We start from the raw sequence: 20,100 nt of genomic DNA, 5'->3' as shown, positions 1-20,100 counted from the left end.
ATGCCAAAAGTTAGTTAGACTCTCATGACGTGGGAGAGAGAGAAAGGGGGCAGGTGAGTTAGTTTCCTAGTTATAAGGAGAAGGTGTAGGAAAAGGGAAGGTACTTTTGATTATTCTTCTGTTGAGAATGTGGAAGCAAGCATAGTGCTTGCTTTACTGAGCTTGGCTCTGGTAGTTCATATTACATTCGCATTTCCTATAATCTGTAACACTCCATTCCATTTGAATCAATAAAACTCTGTTATTTTGCCCTGTTATTTCCAAATTCTGTTTTACTGTGATTGGTTTCTAACAACTGGTTTGGATAGGGTAAATTGATCTAAAGATACTGTGAAGGTATAAAGGAGAAAAAGACTCGAACAGAAGGGGAAGTTCTAGTTGGTAGGTGATATGGAATCTGACTAAGCAAGAGAAGCCTCTTAGCTTGCAGAAGGATAAAAAATGCACTTACTTATTTGATTGACGTAAGTGCTTGTTTGGAAGACATGGGCTTGAAATTGAGAGAAACTTGAGATAGTAAATAAAGGCTAAATATCAACAATATGTATGTGTTCACGCTTAAGGCCGTTTATGTTGATGAGTGTGATGGAAAATTGGTTAATGCATTACCCTAATGTTAGCCAGATATTTTAAGAAAAGGCCTAAATTCACCCCTAATTTGTTTGAGGCTTTTAATTTTTTTGTTTAGCTGCAGTTCAACAAATGACTAAATTATTGCAAAATGTTCAATATGGGATTGTTGTTGATCCAAATGCAATGGTGGAAGATTTGGGTGAATGGAAGGAGGGGCACTGGCTTTTGGTGTGGAAGTGGTCGAGGGAATTAATTTAGTAGGTTTCATCGTATGACTTGATCAATGTGTTGTTGGCTAATGTAGTTTTGGAGGTTGGGGGTACTGACAGATTGAAATGGTAAGCTGATCTAGGAGGCGCTTATTGAATGAAATCAACATATGATGTAATTTCAAATGGGGGTATCCATCGGTCTACCCGCTCTCTAAAATTGTGAACCAACTTGTTGATGTTGAACAAAGTTAAGTGCCTACAAAGGACAATCTGGTTGTTAGAAATTCCTCACTGGCATCTAAATTGATGACAGACGTGTCTCACAGATCAGCTATGATCAGCTATCATTTCATTGATTTGAGTTGAGTCAATACTCAGTCTTGCATAATGATTGTAGGAGTCACTTAGTTTCACGGGTTTTTGCACTTTGGGAACGTGTATCAGTAATTAAATCGAAAGTCTGGAGTTGTTTAAGTGCAATGAATATCTGGTTCAAGTATCACGTTTCATCATGGTTTATTAGTCTGACAAGTTACTCGGGTATTGTCTAAATTCATAGGCATGTGTGGGTTGAAATAATTGTCTAACAGCTCCTATTATGCAGATTTTGTTGGTTGTTGTTTGTGGTGTTGGAGATGGATGCTGCTAGAGGTTGCTGTCATGGCATGTTGTTTGGTTCAGCTCAGTAGTCTTGTTGGTCTGGTTTGATGCATATGTATGTAGACTTTTTTTTTGCTCCCCTCAATTTATATGCGCCAACTTGTTTTGTTTAGTGGATTACCGTTTCTCTGAGGTATCTCCTGTGTGCAGCTTGTTCCGTCTTTGGCCTAATATTTGGCATTCATTGTGCTAAATTCTAGTATAAAAACAATGACTAAAGTTGTTTGAATACTAACTTGCTAAGATTGTTTAGAAACTAAAAACTATATGGATGTATCTAAAATATTGAGCCAACATGTCACTGAAAACCAAGTCAAGAGGAGGCTGAGGAAATTTATTCAAAAGAACCTTCAAGTTTGAAATTATTGAGCCAACATCTCTTAGAGGATATATCAGTCTTTTTTTTCACAAATCTCAATTCTATAAAATTTGAATATACATCTTCATCAGAGATTGAATAGGATTCATATTTTTTAGAACAAAATAGTTTTCTTGAAAGCCTTGGTTTGTTGGATGGAGAGATTTGTAACCCTTCCTTCAAGGAAAGGATAGTTAGGAACATTTGACAGTGAGATTGATGCTGCTAAGGCTTATGATTGTGCAGCTTTCAGAATGAGGAGAAGACATAAATGATGAACTTCCTCTGTATCAATTCAAGTGCAGTGTAGTCGTGATTTTGCTCCGTTTGAAGCATTGGAACGATTCCCAATGTGAGTATCCGTACATTAGTTAATTACTAGTTTTTTAATTGGGTTTTATCTTATTGCGCTATTATATTGTGTTCAAATAAATCAGAAATGATTTTGCCTCTCTGGTATGCTTGATACGTCTGTTTCTATGAATTTTTCATAAATTATCGTGAACCAGTTTGCAAAATTGCCGCGTACTGGTGCGCAGTTCTCTATGCACTTGAGTCAATATTGTAACTATGATCGCAACACATAAACTTATAGTTTAAAAGAAAAAATTTAGAAATAATAAGGTAAAGAACTAATTTTATAGCAACAAAAATAACACCCAAGATTTTGAAACAAAACTAAAATAGTTAAACAACCAAAGTTTTGGAGTGAAGGAAGTGTTATATAAGAAGTTACTAACTTGTTAATTTCAAGTTTACTTATTTTGTAGTAACTGTCCCGTGTGTTTCAAGTTTCAAAGTGTGAGAGACTAAATATGCCGTTTTTTTTTTTACAAACTAAATATACCATTTTATTGTCAATATATTTTGTAAAGTTGTTGTTACCATACTTTTATGTAGTTGTTGTTGTTTCCTATCTTCATTAAATTGTCATGTTTATAGATATTTTATTAACAATTTTTGTGATATATTTTAGATAAGAAAAATAACAGAATCATACTAGCTAGTTATTAGTGTGATTGTGTTTAACTTGTGTTTTTAGACATTCTATCGATCAATCTACTATGTCTTCTTAGATATGTGTGTATGTCACTAACTTACTAATGTATCAAGATCACAGGATAATATCTTTAACAAAGTTTTACCAAATTGTTGTGAATATATTGGTGCAGAATTAACCCCTTTTCATATCATAGAATTCAGAGTAAAATGGAGTGAACGGTAATGAATATTACTTTCATCATAGTGAAAACCATTTATCCAAAGTTTAACTTTTTGTCACAATTTAACTGATAGGCAGTAGTATTGAAGTCTCCATCATTAATCTGATTCATGTGGCCACAAAGGACTTATAACTCAGAAGCAAAGGCATTTTTTCTTTTTGTCTTCACCCTCTTAGTTCCCAGGTGAAAGGGTCGAGCATCATATAATTCAGAGTTTAGACGAAAGAGAAATAAAGATGGACCAATGCTTATTCTAGTCATGATTCGAACTCGGGTTCTCCTAAACAAATCGGCCTTAACTGAAAATAACTTTAATGTTGTCAAGCACCTCTCAAATGTTATCTTACACTCTACTCAACCTTACAAAACCGGCTTGTAAGGTTAAAATTGCCCCCACTTATAAATATATTTCCATATCATCTCACAAATTCTCCGTGAATATGCAGAGTGCCAAGAACTAGATGGAAAGGCAGGAAGGTAAGTATGACGCCCATCCAATGAACTCAATCATCTAGAGCAGAAACCGAACTGAATACACTATCAAGCGGTTGAGTCCCACAGTGAGATGTTCAATGTGGAACTCTTAACTCAAACACTCGACAAGGCAACATAATTTTCAATGTAGTAATTGAATCTGAACTCTTAACAGCAAGTGAATATCTTCCATTACAACTGAGTTTTATTTTCTCACAAATTATATACATTAACAAACATTCTAGTATTCACAATATATCCATTGATCTCTGATAGGATCAATATTGTATTGCTAACACAAATCACAAAACAGCAGACAAATAGGGAAAACTGGTATATTTATTTTTAGTAATATAAATAGCTGAAGTTCATATGGGATTCAGCCAACTATTACAGAGATGAAAGAAAAGAAAAAAAAACGATAAAGACTGTAAAAGGTAGGTAAGGCAATTCGAGAAGCCTTGGATCTCCCAGAGCAGTAACAATACTGACAAAATATCTGAATGATTATTCCCATCGTAAATTCTATAATTATAGCATCTAAATTCTATTTTCTCTCTCTGCCACCTGGCATAGTCATCCAAAAACCACTGAGTTTGTTGCTATCATTTAGGAGTGATTCCCTCCTCCTTTCTTATTGTGCTTACGTGTATAAACTATGTTATACTTATCAATACCCCGTCCTTCAAAACTCTCCTTGACCTCAAGGAGAAATCCGGGAAACTCTTTCCTCATTTTCTCAACTGACTCCCATGAATTCTCAAATTCTGGTAGCCCTTGCCATTTCACTAATACTTCCACTTCACCCTGCTCATTCCTCCTAGTATCCATTGCTTCTTCTGGCCCTGGCTCTAACTGCCACTGCTCATTCATACAAGCAGGTAGAGGTTGAGATTCTACATTAGGAGAGATGGCTTTCTTTAATAAAGAAGCATGAAAAACTGGATGTACCCTATTGTCATCAGGTAACTTCAGTTTATAAGCCACAACACCTATCTTCTGCTCTATCTCATAAGGCCCATAATATCTTGGGCTTAGTTTCTGATTAAATCTATTAGCCAACTTCCTTAACTTGTAAGGTTGGATCTTCAAATACACCATATCTCCTACTTGATACTCCACCTCTCTTCTATGTTTGTTGGCTTGTGCCCTCATCTGGTCTTGTGCCTTCAATAACTGTTCTTGCATTTCTCTCAACATAACATTCCTTTCTGCTGTAAGCTTGTTAACTTCCTCCACTGAAGAAAGACTCACATCACCTCTTATTAACACTGGTGGTACTCTCCCATACAAAGCCTCAAAGGGAGTGGATTTCAGAGATGCATGATAATTCGTATTATACCAATATTCTGCCCACGCTAACCATCTAGGCCACTGCTTGGGTTGTCTACCAGTCAAGCATCTTAAATATGTTTCTAGACATCTATTCACTACCTCTGTTTGCCCATCTGACTGAGGGTGATAAGCACTGCTATACTTCAATCTTGTACCTGCCTGTTTGAAAACTTCTGCCCAAAATGAACTGAGGAAAACCTTGTCTCTGTCTGAGACAATAGAGCTGGGGAATCCATGAAGTCTCACTATTTCTTTGATAAATAGATCTGCAATATCCTTAGCTGTGTAAGGATGCTTCACTGGCAAGAAATGAGCATATTTGGTTAGCCTATCTACCACTACCATTATGGTGTCAACCCCTTGTACCTTAGGTAACCCACCTATGAAGTCCATAGATATGTCAGTCCAAACCTGTTTAGGTACCGGTAAAGGTTGAATCAAACCCCCAGGACTCAGAGTTTGATACTTATTTCTCTGGCAGACCTCACACTAGCAATTTTTTTGTAAGTCCTGAGATAGCCAGAATGTCCTCCAGTGGAAGTATCATGAAATTCATGTAGAATCCAAGCAATTCGTGGTGAATTCTTAGGAATAGCCACTCTGCCTTCATGAAATAGTTTTCCACCTCTTAACTGATAGCCCGGATGACTTAATGGATCACCAATTAAATCCTGAACTAGTATTTTAAGCTTATCATCTTTCTGAATTTCTTCTTCTAATCCTTCCCAAGCTTCACATTGCACCATAGAAATGGTTGAGTACTGCATCTGTCTTGACAATGCATCAGCAACACTGTTCTCTTTTCTAGGTTTATATTTAACTTCAAAATCAAACCCAATCAACTTGGCTATCCACTTTTGCTGATCCTCCCCCATTGTCTTCTGTTCAGTGATGTGTTTCAGGCTCTTTTGATCAGTGTGAACCTGAAAGTGTCTGCCTAACAAATAAGGCCGCCACTTCTGTATAGCTACCACTATAGCCATAAGTTCTCTTTCATATACTGACTTGCCCTGTGCTCTGTCAGAAAGTGTCTGACTCATATAAGCTATTGGTCTACCCTCCTGCATCAACACTGCACCAATTCCCTTCCCAGATGCATCAGTCTCCACTATAAACTCTTTGTTGAAATCTGGCATTGCTAGTACTGGGATAGTGGTCATGGACTGCTTCAGCTTGTCAAAGGCCAGTTGAGCTTCTTCACCCCATTTAAAGTTGTCCTTCTTCAGTAACTGAGTTAATGGCCAAGCTATCTTGCTATAATTTCTGACAAACTTCCTGTAATATCCAGTTAAGCCTAAGAATCCCCTCAAACTTTTAAGTTCCTTAGGGATAGGCCATCTCAACATATCTTCAATCTTCTTGGGATCAGCTGATACTCCTTTTCCAGAAATTAAATGGCCTAAGTACTCAATTTCTGCTTGACCAAAAGAACACTTCTTTTTATTGGCAAACAATTTGTGAGTGTGCAGAACTTGTAAAATTTCTTTCAAATGTCTCACATGATCCTCTTTGTTGGCACTATATATTAGAATATCATCAAAAAACACCAAAACAAATTTTCTCAAATAAGGTCTCAATACTTCATTCATCAAGGCTTGGAAGGTTGATGGAGCATTGGTGAGGCCAAAAGGCATAACTAAATACTCATAGTGACCTTCGTGGGTTCTAAAGGCTGTTTTGGCTATATCATCCTCTTTCATTCTAATTTGGTGGTACCCAGACTTAAGATCCAACTTGGAAAATATGACAGCTCCATTTAATTCATCTAATAATTCATCTATAACTGGTATAGGGAACTTGTTTGGGACAGTTACCTTATTTAAAGCTCGATAGTCAGTGCAAAATCTCCACCCTCCATCTTTCTTTTTCACTAGCAAAACTGGACTGGAGAATGGGCTGGTACTGTGCCTTATGATACCAGCTTGCATCATTTCTTTGACAATCTTCTCTATCTCATTCTTTTGATAATACGGGTACCTATATGGCCTCAGATTAGGAATGTTGGCATCTGGCTTGAGCAGTATAGCATGATCATGCTCTCTAATTGGTGGTAATCCAGAGGGCATGTTAAAAACGGTAGTAAATTCATTAATCACCTTCCCCCATTCAGACATATCTCCACCTTCTACTGCTTCTGTTGCATCACCACTGACCGTGTGTATATAAAATCCCATCCCCTCATCAGACAAAGCTTTAATCATTGTCTTCCAAGTTGCTTGACTGTTGCACATAGTTGGATCTCCTTGGATGGTGTATTTTTTTCCGTCTAATTCACACTTCAGACAAAGATTGCTAAAATTAGCTTCTATGTTGCCCAAGCTTGCTAACTAGTCCATACCAAGCACCATTTCTGAACCACTCAGTTCCATAATGAAAAAATGTTGTTTAAATTCAACCCCTTGAATGTTGAATTGTAAACCTTCACACACACCATTGTTTCTCACCTTCTCCCCGTTCCCCACTTCGATGACATAGGTGGGTGTATCAACTACTGACACTTTCAATTCTTTCACTAATCCAGATGTTATGAAATTACTAGTGGCACATGGCACCTGAATCAATCAAGGTCCTCACTTGTCTTTCCCCTACTCTCACCCACACCTTGAAGGACTTGTTGGAAGTGAACCCTTCTCTGCTGTGTAATGACAACTGTAGGTTTTTTAACTCCCTTACTGGCTCTTCCTCTCCACTCTCCTCCTCTGCTATCAACTCCTTCTCTTCCTCACTACTCCAATCACATAGCCTCAAACTCATATGTTTGAACTTGCAAGTGTGATCTCTGCCCCATTTATCTCCACACTTGAAACACAGTCATTTCTTATGCCTTTCTTCCAACTCTGCCGAACTCAACCACTTGCCTTTGAATTTATCTCCACCTACTGCCCCCCTCTTATCACTATCTCTCTTAGCTCCTCCAAAATCACCAGGGTCTCTAAACTTTACTGCACCGCCTCTATCCTTCCATTCCCCCTTCTCCTTTCCTCCAGCTCCTCGTTTCATCAAAGCATCATTCTTTTCCTCCAACAACAGGGCACGATCCATAATTTCTGCTAAGTCTCGACAATCATAGAGCTTCAACTCAGCTTGAATTTCTTCTTTTAACCCATTTAAAAATATGCTATCCAACATCACTCTCTCTTCTCTTCTTACTGGAGCTACCAACGTTTCAAATTGCTCTCTAAACTCCATAACTGTCCCCTTTTGTTTCAGATTCAACAATGGACCAAGTGGGTTTTGAAGAATTCCTGGTTGGAATCTTCTAATCAGCGAGAGTTTAAACTCACCCCAAGTCCTTGATGCAGTTTGTTCTTCCCACCACACAAACCAATTTAAGGCCTTATCCTCTAAGGCGATCACAGCTGCATCTAACTTATCACGAACGCGTACTTCATTCAAACGAAAATACCGTTCAATACGAACCAACCACCCATAAGCATCATCCCCTTTGAATATCGGGATCTCTAGCTTACGTCGGTGTCCCTGGTACCTGGGAAAACGAGGACGCGATTCTCTCGATACCATGCTACCGTTCTATCGTCATCCTCTGTAGGCAACGGTCTCCGACGTGGCCTTCCTTGCCTTTGTCGAGGTCGATTTCGCTCACGTAGTAACAATCGAATCTCATCCAAAGTATTTTCGACGTTACCCATCCTCTGTTCTAACGCATCAGCTCTTGCAGCTTCCATTATTGATGATAAAGATCAACAACAACCAAAGCTCTTGATACCAAATTGATAGGATCAATATTGTATTGCTAACACAAATCACAAAACAGCAGACAAATAGGGAAAACTGGTATATTTATTTTTAGTAATATAAATAGCTGAAGTTCATATGGGATTCAGCCAACTATTACAGAGATGAAAGAAAAGGAAAAAAAACGATAAAGACTGTAAAAGGTAGGTAAGGCAATTCGAGAAGCCTTGGATCTCCAGAGCAGTAACAATACTGACAAAATATCTGAATGATTATTCCCATCGTAAATTCTATAATTATAGCATCTAAATTCTATTTTCTCTCTCTGCCACCTGGCATAGTCATCCAAAAACCACTGAGTTTGTTGCTATCATTTAGGAGTGATTCCCTCCTCCTTTCTTATTGTGCTTACGTGTATAAACTATGTTATACTTATCAATCTCAAAATCCTTACCGAGTCCATAGTATGCTATCTGCCATATACATCTGTAATGCTAACATTGTTAACGCTTTGATTTTCTTCAGGCGGCAGATTGATAGACTCCCTCAAGATGAATGCAAGTTCATTTGGAGGAGGAAGAGATGCAACCTCACAGTTAAGCATAGAAATTACTGTTGCCATAGTAGGCCTGTCTACAGCTGATTCTTGTACACATAAAAGTCCTATATGTATGCATCTCAAAATATTCTTATGATCATTATGATAATATATTTCTGGTTCTAGTAACGATAAAATATTGTCTTCCCTCCAATGAATCCAGACCTAAATGAAAAGCAAAATCAAATTTTAGATATTTCTAAGTTATAAAATCAAAAGGAAAAAATAGCATGTTATTGAGCCAGAAATGAATTGTTATGGCTTACAAATCCTAAGAGATTCAAAGCAAGCTCGTTGTCATAAAAGCTTGAGTTCCTTCTACCAATAATGATCTCTAGTATCAAAACACCAAAGCTAAAAACATCTGATATCTCTGAAAAAAGTCCTTCCATTGCATATTCGGCAGACATATAGCTGTTGGCGCAGCAGAGGCAAGAATGGCTTGGTTCACCAGCACAAGCTGCGGGCTCAGCAGGCTTGATTGCAGGCACAGGCGCGCGCAGATGCAGGCAAGCTCATAGGCGATAGAACTTGAGCTTGGGCACAGACACAGTTTTGCAAAAACTGTGTTCAATCAAGATGAAGCTTATTGATGATTATGGTTTATGAACTGATTATGAAACTTAGGGAAAATAGAGAATTTTTATTCATCCTTATTGGGCCAAAAAGAAGTAATTACAAATGAATGCACTAATTGCATTTATAGGGAAGCTTGTACAACAAGCAAGCTTAACCCTAGGCCTAACCAATTCCCTAACTAACCTAGTTAGTTACTAACAAACTTTTAACTAACAAGTTGGTTGTAACTAACTCTTATTCAAAACATCTAACAAACTAAATTCAAGATGAATTATCAATTCTTAACACTCCTCCTTAATTCATGCTTGAATTACAAACAACCAGACCTAAGCTCCTCCTTAAAAACTCAAACCTGTCAAGTTTCACAGCCTTTGTAAAACGGCAAAAGTTAATATGCATAAGGGGATGTTTATGCATGGTGCATAAGCCCAGAATTACTCGCGCGCCCCCCAGAAATTTCTCGCGCGCGCCCCCCAGCCCCCCCAAAGGCTCGCTATCCCCACCCCCTTTCTGCTGATGCACACGTTTTGTTTTTATTTTTAGCCTACTAGGCCTGAAAGCCCAATTGCTACGCGCGCCCCCCAATTGCTACGCGCCCCCCCCCCCATTTTCTAGCCCCCCAATTTCTAGCGCACCCCCCCAGTTTTTTTTTTTTTTAGATTTCTAGGCTTTTTTTTTTTGTCTCAGAATCGAATTTGAACGGCAATGAAGAACGTATGAATTAGACTCGAATTGGGTAGCTTGGTTTTTCTTTTTGTGATGAGGTTTTTTTTAGTGATAAAATATTTGTGTTTTTGCTGAATGGAGACAAAGTAGAGTGATTAATATTTTTATTTTTTTTTATAATTGTTGAGTGATTATTGGTTAGAGAATCTTGAGATGTTAATTTGGTTCAGTAATAGTAATAATAATGAAGGAATATTATTTCAATAATACAATAAATTCAATATTAAAAACACAATATTGATTTCAATAAACACATAAAACCATTTTATAATACAAATGGTTTCACTTTTTAACTCTCTGAAACCATTTAACCAGCATAATGGTTTCCAGGATTTTTAAAACCATAAAAACACAATATTGATTTCAATAAACACATAAAACCATTTTATAATACAAATGGTTTCACTTTTTAACTCTCTGAAACCATTTAATCAGCATAATGGTTTCCAGGATTTTTAAAACCATAAAAACACAATATTGATTTCAATAAACACATAAAACCATTTTATAATACAAATGGTTTCACTTTTTAACTCTATGAAACCATTTAACCAGCACAATGGTTTACAGAATAATTGTAACGAAAATTCACTGTTCATCTTCTCTTACGCGAAACAGTGAAAACGTGATCACTGTTCATCCGCGATCACTGTTCATCTTCTTCACCTTCTCTCACGAACTCACACCTTCTCTCACGAACTCCGATTCCAATTCATCTCAGAAATTGCAAAACTCCGATTCCGATTCATCTCAGAAATTGCAATTCGTTCTCGTTTTCGTTCGATTCAAGAGAATCGATTTGTAAGATTCCGATTGGAAAACGAAGATAGCGATAGCGAAGAAGATTGAAGAGCTTGCAGCGGTTACAACGATGATGGTTTGGCATGATTTTAGTTTAAAACTAACTACTAAAATAATTAACCATACATAATACTCTGAAATTTATCCCTAATCAATAAAATAAAATAAAATTCAATCAATCAAAATTAAAAGCGTGATAAAAAAAATCTGAGAGGCGCGCTAGAAATCTAAAAAAAAAAAAAAACCTGGGGGGTGCGCTAGAAATTGGGGGGCTAGAAAATGGGGGGGGCGCGTAGCAATTGGGGGCGCGCGTAGCAATATGGGGGGCGCGCTAGAAATTGGGGGCTAGAAAATGGGGGGGCGCGTAGCAGTTGGGGGGCGCGTGTAGCAATATGGGGGGCGCACATAGCAATTATGCATGGTGCATAAGCTTGGGCTTATGCACCTTAACCGGACCCTTGTAAAACCATCTGCAAGTTGTACCTCAGTTGGACAGTACTGCACTTCAATCATACCATTTGTCACTTGTTCTCTAATGAAATGAAATCTGGTAGCAATGTGCTTACTCCTGCCATGCGAGATTGGATTTTTAGCAAGGCTTATAGCAAACTTTGTTATCAATCCTTAGGATTAGAGGCTTCACTGGTTCACATTTGATTTCTATCATCACTGAATTCAACCAAACTGCTTGACATGCTGCAAATGTGCCTGCTATATACTCAGCTTCACAAGATGAGAGAGCAGTCACAGCTTGTTTCTTTGTACACCAAGATATTGCAGCATTATTGAACTTGAAAACATACTCTGATGTGCTCCTCCTATCAGTTATGTCTCCACACCAATCACTATCAGAATACCCTATCAAAGTACTCCCTGCACTGTTTGTACTAATAGGGAATAGCAAACCAACTTCCAAAGTACCTTTAAGATATCTGAGGATTCTCTTAGCAGCTATCATGTGAGACTTCCTTGGATCATGCATAAACCTGCTTATAACACTTACAGCATAGCATATATCAGGCCTACTGTTGCACACATACCTCAATGAGCCAACTATTTGCCTAAACACAGTTGGATCAACCTTCTCTTCCTCTGAGCACTCATCAATTTTTGTGTTTGTCTCTGATGGATTTGACAATGAATTGCAGCTTTCCATTTCAAATTTTTCAAGTAATTCACCAATGTACTTCTGCTGGTGCATCACTATACCATCTTCTCTTCTCATAAATTCCATTCCTAGAAAGAATGAAAGTTCACCAAGATCAGACATTTCAAATTCACTTTTGAGCTTATCTTTCACTTTTGCAATTTCTGTAATTCTACTTCCAGTTATGAGCAAATCATCAACATACAAGCAGATTATGACAATATCTTCATCTTTAGGGCAATGTACATATACACCAAACTCAGCATCACATTTTTTGAACCCTATCTAAATCAGAAAGTCATCAATCCTTTTGTTCCATGCTCGAGGAGCCTGTTTCAAGCCATATAGTGCCTTATACAACTTATACATCATTGCTTCCTTTCCTTTTATTTCAAAGCCTGGAGGCTGTGACACATATACCTCCTCATCAAGTGGACCATTCAGAAATGCTGATTTTACATCCAGATGGTACAGGCTCCATTTGTTCTTACAGGCCAATGCTACAACCAACCTCACAGTTTCAATTCTAGCAACTGGTGCAAACACTTCATTGTAGTCAATTCCATGTTTCTGTAAGAATCCTCTAGCAACTAACCTTGCTTTATGCTTTGAAATTATGCCATCAGGGTTCAATTTCACTTTGAACACCCATTTCACATCAATTTTCTTTTTCTTGTCTGGCAAGTCAACTAGCTTCCAAGTCTGATTTTTCTCAATTGACTTAAGCTCTTCTTCCATTGCCTTCTTCCACACATTACTTTTCAAAGCATCTCTGTAGTTCAATGGTTCAGAATCAGCTAGTAATGCAAAGTGAATGAGATCACCCTCATCATTCACTGCATTGTCTTGAGTAACTTCACAGCCATTCAATCTAGCTGGTACACGTTTGGTTCTCTGAGTTCTTGCAATCATATGAATTCTATCATCATCATCACTTGATAAATTCATATTACCATCACTTTCTGTACCTTGATTCTGAATGCTTTCAGCAGCTGGCTCACCTTCATCACCTCCATCAGATTCATCACTTGAACTTGGATAGATGAAGGGTGACTGTAATTCATTGTTATACACTGGTTCTTTCTCCCATTTCCATTTCTCTTCTTCATTCACAATTACATCTCTGCTAATGTGAACCTTCTGAGTAACTGGATTGTATAGCTTGTAGGCACCAGTTGGATGATACCCTATAAGTATCATTATTTCACTTTTATCTTCAAGTTTGCTTCTTCTAGCATCTGGCACATGCTTATAGCATAATGAACCAAAAATCTTGAGGTGTTTCACACTTGGCTTCCTCCCACACCAAGCTTCCTCTGTCACAACTTTAGTTTCTTTGTAGGACATTTGTTCAGAATGTAGGCTGCAGTAAGCATTGCTTCACCCCAGAACTTGTGTGGCAAATTCTTCTGCTTAATCATGCTTCTTGTCATATCTAACAATGTTCTGTTTCTTCTTTCTGCTAGTCCATTGTGCTGTGGTGTGTATGGAGCAGTGACTTCATGTGTAATGCCTTGATTAGTACAGAAGTTCTCAAATTCTCTTGAGGTATACTCTCCACCACCACCTGTTCTTAAGATCTTAATTGATTTCTCACTTTCCTTTTCAATTAAGACTTTAAACTTCTTGAACACTTCTAAAGCTTCACTCTTTAACTTCAAAGTGTATAACCAGATCATTCTGCTATATTCATCAACAAATGTAATGAAATACTTTCTTCCCCCTAATGAAGCAACTTCAAATGGACCACAGATGTCACTATGAATAACTTGCAATACATCACTAGCTCTCTTAGGCATTTCAGCTACAAAAGGTTTTCTACTGTGCTTACTCTTCACACATATTTCACATATGGACTTCTTTGTCTTGAACTTAGGCAAACCATACACCAATTCCTTAGAATTTAAATCACTGAGGCTTCTATAGTTCAAGTGTCCATACCTCTTGTGCCAAAGTGCTTCAATCTCATCAATCACTGTGGTAGACATGCACATCATATCTACACTTGAGATTTTACACTTGTAGGTTCTGTTGTTTGACAAGCTGCACATCAAGATCAAGTTCTTCATTTTGTCAAACAGCTTCAGTGCATTGTCCTCCATGCTCACAGAGAACCCTCTTTGCACCAATTGACCTAAACTGAGTAGATTGCAGTTCATACCAGGGACATATAACACTTCAGAGATGATCACTTTGCCTCCCTTCTTGCTTTTGATCACTATGTTACCAATACCTTCAGCAACAAGTTTTCTACCATCTGCTAGCTTTATACTAGACCTTTTGCTTGCATCAAAATTGGTTAACCATTCTCTATGTGGTGTCATATGGTTTGAGCACCCTGAATCAAGAAACCACTCTTCATTTTTCTCACATTCATCTCCTATGGTAGCCATCATCAAGACTGACTTAACATCACTTTCTTCTGCTACATTGGCCTCTTGTTGATCTTTCTTGTACCAACATTCATCTGCAAAATGGCCAGGTTTCTCACAATTGTAGCATTTCACCTTGCTTTTATCAAAGTTCTTCTTCTTGTTTTTACCTTTGACAAAACCTCCTCCTTTAGAAGATTCAGCTTTGTCATCAGTTTTTTAACTCTGATCTTTAAGCTACTTTGGTTTATCTTTGCCTTTCTTTTTATAATTCTTGCCATTATCTTCTTTCTTGTTGGTTTGAGCTTGCAAGGCTTGTTGATTCACCTTTTCTGAACCTCTACTGAGTACTTTAATCTCATGTGCTTCCAAAGCACTTTGTAATTCCTCAATTTTCATAGTAGCTGTATCTTTCACATACTCTATAGCTATTACTACATTATCAAAGTTTGGAGTTAAGGATCTGAGCACTTTCTCTACTACCATTTCATCAGTGACAGTCTCTCCACAATTTTGCATTTGATGAACAAGTGCAAGAAGTTTTGAGAAGAAATCACTTACTTTTTGATCCTCTTCCATCACCATAGACTCGTATTGCCTTCTAAACACCTGCAATTTCACCTTCTTGACCTTGGTACCACCATTATGGTAACCTTCAAGTATATCCCAAGCTTCTTTGGACTTAGTAGATTTTGAAATCTTTTCAAAATGCTGTGCATCACAATTCTGCTGGATATAGAACAATGCCTTACAGTCTTTTTTCTTGTTTTCTTTGTATGTGTTTATCTGATCATTAGTTGGATTTGCTCCTAACTCATCGTATCCATTCACAACAACCTCAAGACACTCTTGTGCTCCAAATAGAGACTTCATTACTGCACTCCATCTGTCCCAATTCTTTCCATCAAGAATCAGAATGTTCGTACCAAAACCTTGGGTATTCATCTTGAATCTTCAAGAAATCAATCTACACAGCTCACTTTGTGTTTCTCCAGTTGATTCCTTCACAATTCACTCTTGTTCCTGTGATTGAACCAGGCTCTTGATGCCAATTGTTGGCGCAGCAGAGGCAAGAATGGCTTGGTTCACCAGCACAAGCTGCAGGCTCAGCAGGCTTGATTGCAGGCACAGGCGCGCGCAGATGCAGGCAAGCTCATAGGCGATAGAACTTGAGCTTGGGCACAGACACAGTTTTGCAAAAACTGTGTTCAATCAAGATGAAGCTTATTGATGATTATGGTTTATGAACTGATTATGAAACTTAGGGAAAATAGAGAATTTTTATTCATCCTTATTGGGCCAAAAAGAAGTAATTACAAATGAATGCACTAATTGCATTTATAGGGAAGCTTGTACAACAAGCAAGCTTAACCCTAGGCCTCCCTAACTAACCTAGTTAGTTACTAACAAACTTTTAACTAACAAGTTGGTTGTAACTAACTCTTATTCAAAACATCTAACAAACTAAATTCAAGATGAATTATCAATTCTTAACAATAGCCACTGCATTATGATACAAATATTTACTCATTAAATATTTATGCTAGAGTAATGAGTGAGGAAAAGCACACTTACTAAGTTCCGACAACCCTATTAGTATTTGCATGTCTTCTCTCCCTCCAAAGATTCTAGACATACCAAAGTCAGATATTTTTGGATTCAGCGGCTCGTCTAACAAGATATTACTTACTTTCAAATCTCTATGTATAATTCTTAGTCTTGAATCTCTGTGAAGATACAACAATCCTCGAGCTACTCCTTCTATAAAAATAAGAGTGAGGTTAATACTATTTTGAACATTTTATTAAAATATGAAGTCAAAATCACACCATTAGGCATTTGCATGCAATAACTCACTGGCTGTGAAACAAATGCTTATTCTTAATTATTTTACCAATTGAAAAAAAAAAAGAGAGAAACATGAAAGTATGAAATTGTATATGAGAAAGTGCTAAAGGGTACTTCAAAAAACTAACCAAATATAAATGCATCCAAACTTTTGTTTCGCATGTACTCATACATCAACATCTTACCGTCAACACAGCAGCCAAGAAGTCTTACGAGATTATGGTGTTGAAGCTTACAAAGGACCACAACTTCATTCATGAATTCTTCTAGCCCTTGGCCAGATTCTCTAGAAAGTCCTTTAACTGCTATTTCTGAACCATCTTGCAGTTTCCCCTGAAAGAAAATAGTAAGCGAATACAGTTACTACTGACAATGGTATCAGACATTATTGTATTTACAGTACCTTGTATACTGGACCAAAACCACCCTGTCCAATTTTGTTGGACAAGTCAAAGTTATTTGTGGCAGTTGCAAGCTTTTCAAAATCAAATAATAATAGCTCATCTATTGTGTCGTCACTTGTATGAACTTCTGATGTTCCACCTTTATAAAATAGTTGGAAAGCTTTGATGTTCGTTGCCCTTGTTGATTTGATAGAGTGCCACAGTTTAGCTGGAGTGAAAAACATAATTTGATATGAGCTCCCGTACAATATAACTACATTTGAATCCATTAGTATGGTATACTACCTGAGTTTTTTGTTGTCCTTCTCCACACGATATATGCACAAATGGAAATTGTGAGAATTCCTATTATCGCTGAAATTGTAATGATGATTGTTTTGTTTCCCCCACTGTCTGTATAAAGGGAAATTTAAATTTTGAAACAAAACAAAATCAATCAAAACAAAAGAGATAGAATAAAGTTAATAAACAATGTTTTAAATGATTTAACATACATAACATATAGCATACCAAGCTCTGCATGGGCTACGCGAAAATATAGATCAAGTCCTCCAGTTTGGAGGTATTCTATGTCAATTAAATTCCATGTCCAAGACATACAGCCAATCCCAGCACCGTTAGAGTACGCAGTGCAAGAACAATTCTCCAAGCATAAGCTTCGGCATATATCTGGTGTAACAGATAAACCTTCGGCAAAATCTGGAACTTTAACCGCGTGCAATTTCAAAAACCCATCTTTCGTTGTAGTTGTGGTTTTGTTGATGACCCTTTCGTACTGCAAAGGCGTCCTCCTAACACAACCACCAGTCCAGTTGTTTCTATTCCATTCATGTAGGCTCAAGGGTTCAAATCCTTTCAAACAACTGCATATTGGTATGCTCAAGGAACTACAACTTGCAAATGCCCCACATATACCGTAAACATCACACTCCGATTTTCAGCTAGTCCATGTAACTTGCAAATCTTCTGATCATCCCACAATGTTTCATCTAAATTTCCTTATGAATTCAGGTTATAGATTAAGAAATCCAAACCATCTGGGATTGTATAATATATAATAATATTCCCGTTTCCATCATCTCCGCCTTCAAAACCCTTAAAACATGTAGCTGCCATAGTATCTATATATCCTTGTAAGAACCCAGCCATTATAAGGACCACTGCGCCAGTATGGTTGAGTTTCATTCCATATAAACACTTGAATTATATTTCGGCACTCAACAAAACTAGCAGAGAAACTCCCAACAGATGGATCAGAAGGGCTTTTCCATGATCTTAGTATGATTTTCTCACCTGTTCTTTTGCTCATAGAAAGTTTCGTACCAGGAAGTACTGTATCCGAAGGATGCTGAATACTCTGCCATAAGTTGTTTCCAGTTGTCCAAAAACTGAGAAGTGGTATCTCGGATGCTATGTTCGATACATTTGATGACCAAATAACATTTTTCTGTCCATTTAATACGACAAGATTTCCATCTTCAGATATTGTGATAACCCCATTAGAATCATTCAGTGGTTGGTTTCTGTTTGCCACAAAAACGTTTGTGGATTGAGACTTCCACCAAATTCCAATGTAGCGACTTGTAGAATTTTCAGGGCTAAAGAATCCCAAGGAACAGTTACCATCTTTGGATCCTTGATGATTTGAGATGATGTGATGGTTTCTACGGCAATACTAACTTGTAACAAATACAAAAACAGCATAAACAAAACAAAGAACAGATTCGAACATATAAGTTTGTGACTTATATGTACGAGCGCAACGGTCCTGCAAGTTTGTTATTGTAAATTTGATTCTTTTTTTTTTTACAAAGTAAATTTGATTTAAAAATCTGTCATATTACTATTATTATTATTATTATATTATATTATACGGTACTAATTTTGAGAATATTAACTATTATCAACATGCATGCATCCATGGTTTTGAGATGAATATCTGCAATGAGCAATATGATCCATCTAAAAGTAGTGCTTGAATCATATTGACCTTCAGCAGGAGATTGTTCAGAATTTCTAACTTGTTCCCCTGAGAATTGAATTTTATGCACTGGACAGTTAATTATCAATGTATATGCACGAGTAAATGCGTTCTTGATGAAGCATAACCTATCCAAAAAAAATTTGAGAACTTTGCGTTCAACATTATCCGGTTAGCATGTCTCTTTTACGCACACATAAAACCCCACCATATTTCACTAATTAACGAAAACTAACAACCAAGCTTTGTTAGAATAACATGACAGTAGACCTTTTGCATCTTCAATTACAGTAGAGTTTTCTTTTCTCACAAATTGTATCGATTAACAAAGATTCTAGTATTGAGCACATATCACTTGACCTCAAAATCCTTTCTAAGTGTTCTTAGTGTGCAATGCTTGTTAGCGGCCAACACTCGGTGGGATTTAGTCCCACATCAGATAGATAGGATTCTTGAGAAGAGTTTATAAAGAGGGGGCACTCCTCACCTTACAAACCGGTTTTGTAAGGATGATTTAGGCCTCGATATTCATGACAATGTCATCTGCCAGATATGTCTGTAATACTGACCCTATTGATGGATAGAACATTTTGATTTTCATCGGGCACTTTGAATTCAACATATTCTGCCTCAAGATGAAAGCAGGATGACTAGGAGGAGGAAGAAATGTCAGCCTCACTGATAAGCATAGAAATTACCGCAGCCATATTAGGCCTATCTACAGCAAGTTCTTGAACACACAATAGCCCTATGTGTATGCACCTTGAAATATAATTATGATCACTATGATCATATATTTCTGGATCTATTGAAGATAAAATACTTCCTTAGCGCCATTGTATCCAAACCTAAATAAAAAGAAGAAAAAAAGTCAGACATGGAAATTGTATCTGCAAAACGAAAAACTGCCTCATATTGAGTCAGAAATGAACCATTAAGGCTTACCAATCCTAAAAGGCTGAGAGCATTCTCATTGTCGTAAAAGCTTGGGTTTCTTCTCCCACTAACAATCTCAAGTATCAAAACACCAAAGCTAAAAACATCCGATTTCTCCGAAAATAGTCCTTGCATTGCATATTCCGGAGACATATAGCTACTGCGTTAAAATGTAAA

At 37.3% G+C, this 20,100-nt stretch overlaps 2 pseudogenes; both read right to left on the bottom strand.

Moving 5' to 3' along the window:
- Nucleotides 1-9,000: 9,000 nt before the first annotated feature.
- LOC123890114 lies at nucleotides 9,001-19,694 on the bottom strand (annotated as a pseudogene).
- The window catches only part of LOC123890103, a 20,114-nt pseudogene continuing 19,682 nt past the window's right edge, over nucleotides 19,669-20,100 (bottom strand).

The sequence above is a fragment of the Trifolium pratense genome, linkage group LG1 (assembly GCF_020283565.1).
Source record: "Trifolium pratense cultivar HEN17-A07 linkage group LG1, ARS_RC_1.1, whole genome shotgun sequence".
NCBI lineage: Eukaryota > Viridiplantae > Streptophyta > Magnoliopsida > Fabales > Fabaceae > Trifolium > Trifolium pratense.
Note: the sequence above shows the minus strand (reverse complement) of the source record. Positions and strands in the feature narration are given on the sequence as shown.